Raw genomic sequence first — 4268 nt, 5'->3', positions numbered from 1 at the left:
TGTCTTGGAGAGAAGTTCATCCGGAAATACCTAGATTCATTCTGTCTCTGTCTCTGTGTTTCTCTGTCTCTGTCTGCCTCTGTATGTCTCTGTGTCTGTCTCTGTCTCTCTCTCTCTCTCTCTCTCTCTCTCTCTCTCTCTCTCTCTCTCTCTCTCTTCCCCTCTCTCTCTGTCTCCTTATAGCTGGGATGGTGTTATATTGAACTTTATGTAGGCTACAGGTCTTGCATTAGAATGCTTGAGCTGCCATCTCTGAATTTTAGGGATTAGAATGACTAATGTTTAAGTAGTGCTCATAGGTGTAAAGCAGGCTCACTGTGAACTGATTACAAACTCATCAGAACCTGGTAAGAAGGGACCCACATACCACAGGTTCCATGAAATGCATTTATTCTTTACAGCTTGGCAGCTAGATCACAAAAGTCAGCTTTCCGCATGCCTGTCCTCACAGGCTCGGGTCAGCTCCCATTTGCATATCTAACCCTTGCAAGAACTGGAAGGCACATGGAAAGCAGCCAGCTCTGGCTGCTGCACCCTGAATATGGCACACGCAGCCAAGATGTAGAAGGATTCCCTTTTCTTCTGAAAGACAGGAGCCAAGCCTGTTTACGCTGTCCAGCTGTCCTCTATCTCAGGGTGCTTCCCCTTCACCATTTCTAGAGATAATCTTCTGAAGTGGAGGGGTACTGGCCCAGCCTGCATCACATGGAAAACTATCTTGCAATGAGAAACAAAGCTCTGAAAGGCATAAATTACATTTCCTTACTAAAGAAATGCAAAACTGAATATTCATGACTCAATATGAAGTTACAGCTAAGAGGAGTAGAAGAAACTCTCCTCAAAATTTTTCATAATCTAAGAATATTTTCAAAGGCCCAAGGGCTGGTCAAATAGCTCAGTGGATTAAAGTGCTTGGAAGCAGGTGCAGGGGCCAGGGCTTCGATCCCCGAGCCTGCCATGCCGCCCCCCCAGGGCACATTGAGATGGCAATTGAGACTGGGCATGGTGGTACTCGCCTGTAAATCCAGCTTTTGGGAGGCTATAAACAGGTGGATCAATATGAGTCTGATCGAGTGGAGAGACCCTGAACGTCTTGTAGTCTCTTCCCCCAAAATACAAAAGCAAAACAAAACAAAAAGTTCAAAAGAACAGGAAAGCTGTCTTTGTTATCCTTAAAAACATTGATGATTTCTGCCTTGTTCTGACTGCATCAATGCTTTCTGTATAGGTTTGTTGCCAGCTAAGACTCAAAGTATCTTTTTGAACGTTTATGGTTATAACAACCATGTTCACAATAGTTAACAAAGTATCTATACAAAATTGTCTATCATAATAGTTTCCCATATTTAAGTATGGTTTAGAGAACTGTGTTTCCCGTGCATCTTATTTTCACTATAGAAAATATGTACAGGACTATCACAAGCTACTCTGAAATGACTCCAAATTATTTCTGGCAGGAAAGCAGCCAAATTTATATATTTCTCTCTAATGTATTTGGAGGTAAAGTTATACGACATACATGTGAAAAATAAGAAAATGCCACACGATGAACAAAATGACTAATTTTCACAACTGAGAAACTGCTCTGCCTCATTCCAAATTCATCCATAAAACGTTACTAATCACGCAACAATAAGCATGTCTTTTCACAAATTTTTGTTGCTCACAACAAGGAAGTATAGCAAGGGATTCGAGCTAGAAACTTCCTGAATAAATGGGTTTTATTGACCTTCGACTTTGTATACTTCTTGAAGCTACACTAATCTCATGAATTTATGCTTCACTATAATGTGTGTGAGCATGAAATTTAGTGGTTAAATACTTTTCAAACATTATGTAAAACATATATGTCAGAAGTAAATATCTAACATCTTAGAGATATATTATCTCCTTATTCCTGAAAAAAAGTGTCTATTTTTAAGGGAGATCTTTAATCTTCACTCAATAAGGTTTTAGTTTTTTTTTTGTTTGTTTGTTTGTTTTTTTGTTTGTTTGTTTGCTTTTTTCAGGGTCTCACTACACAGCCCAAATCAGTAGTGATCCTCCTGCTTCCTGCCTCCCATGTGCTGGGATTACAGGCACTCGCCACTGCACCTAGACTCCATCACAGGATAAGCACACCCGCGGGCAGGGCCAGGGCAGCAAGATTTTATATATTTTAATATATATATTTAGATTTGATCAGTGTATTCATTATAATTTAAATGTACTATTCAATCAGTTTATGTTTCTCTCTAGTAAACTTTTTTCATTTAATGTTAAATTCATGTTTAACATTAAAAATTACTGAGAAATCATTTAAAAGCCATCTGCCAAAAATCTAGTGAACAGGTGAGTACGATAGGACATGCATTCAATGTCAGAAATCAAGAGGCTGAGGTAGGAGTATCTCCCTGAGTTACATAGTGAGAACCAGTTTCCATAAAAAAAAAAAAAAAAAAAAAAAACCTCTAGAGAAGATACTGTGAATGTTTAAATTATCTGCTTAAATGAAAATGCATGTTTATTTCCATGTACATTACTTAAGTTAGCTGCTTTATGAAACGCGAACTAACTGCTTTGATAAGCCTTGTATTTATGTGTTTGATTGGGATTGGAATTAGGGAGCAGTGTTTCTACTCAGGCCTAGCAACTAAGAACTATTGAGCTGATATTAAAACAAATGAAATGAGATCAACAAGGGTTTACTTACTCCTCAATATCATACTTCATGTCTCGTATCTGGAAGTTAAATACTCTGCAAGAGTATTTTCATTTAGTTTTATTTTGAAACATCTTCAAGGCATGAAATATATCAGCCCAGATTTTGTGAGAAGTATTTACTTAGACCTCAGCTTAACTCATGGTCTTGTCCCTGGATGATTCCGGGGGGCAGAATAGTACGGTGGTCACCCAGGTGTAAAAGGTTGTATTGGAATGATACCTTTGGAAAAAAGTACGACGGGAAGATTTGATCCAAAGTAGTTCAAATCCAGTATGTTCATTTGCAGAGGGCTCCACACTAGGACTTTGTCCTGAATCTCGAGATATTTTGCACTTGGGGCTCACATTGCTGCCACAGCCCTTAAGAATCTGACAGCTCTTCGAGATGGACTAAACACACTTTGCATAATGGGATAGACATTGAGGTTTGGGGGTCTCATGAGAGAAATGTTGTGGTTTCATTCTCAAAAGTTCCCCAAGGTCTACCACTCGGAGATGGGCAGTGGTTAAGTGGGGCTGCTCTCTGAGGACACATCTTGCAAGAACGTGGTCTTGTTCCCAGTGCCACCTTCTCTCTCTGCTTCCTGGTCACCAATGGATGAACAGCATTTTGTCACAGGAATTAAAAATCTGACTGATATTAACATCCTTTACCTCTCAGAAAATGTTCCAAACTACACATTTTAGGCTCACCCTGCCTTCCCAAACCTCTTCTGTTTTTCCATGTACTCCTTTACTCCTCAGTCTTTAGCTATTTTTCTGTTTTCTTTCAACGCTGTAGACCCCTCATCTTTGATCTAGTTTCAGGCATAGAATACTTTCTTCCATTATTTATTCTGCAGGAGAATACTTAAAAGGCCATGGATCTCACGTATTCTTTTTTTTTTTTTTTTTCTGGTGTGTCACGCGCGGCCTTGCCAGCAAGGAAGACGCGACCACTGATTGTGTCTGCGGAGCTTTTATTGCCCTGTTACATCAGCCTTCTTCTCCCTCGAGGCTCCTGCTCTTAGCTTATAAGTCTCAGGGCTTCCAACCATGGGGCGCCACGTGTGTACCGTCCATTGGTCCAGGTATGCGGAAGCAATGCATTAGCCCAAGCCTTGGCCTTTTATGGAGTTGTTGATTACCAGGAGCGCTCACCCCCTGAGGGAGTGGAAGGCGGAAACCGGCGCCATCCTAGGGCGCGGCTACATGCAGCTCCCTACACTGGTGGTACCAGGGATTGAACTCAGGACCTTGTACTTGCCAGGCAGGCACTTATGCCACCAAGGTATACCCCTGGCCTCATATCTCATATATTCTTTATGATTGCTTCTTCATCTACAAAAAAATCAGGGATACCTTCCTTATTCCTTCTCAGAACATGTAGTTTCTTCACTGCTTCTGGACTATAACTTGCCATTTTGGACTTATTTTTATATTCAAGGTAATTCCTCATTAAAACTTATTTGTGTTGAGTACAAATATTTCATACATTTTGCTTACCACTTTGTAATAAGAGTATAATACAATCTTTGTAAAAGGGTATAATCTGTAAGGAGTAATAATCAATGAATCAATGAATA

This window comes from Octodon degus, unplaced genomic scaffold (genome assembly GCF_000260255.1).
Source record: "Octodon degus isolate 3935 unplaced genomic scaffold, OctDeg1.0 scaffold00025, whole genome shotgun sequence".
Classification (NCBI taxonomy): Eukaryota; Metazoa; Chordata; class Mammalia; order Rodentia; family Octodontidae; genus Octodon; species Octodon degus.
Note: the sequence above shows the minus strand (reverse complement) of the source record.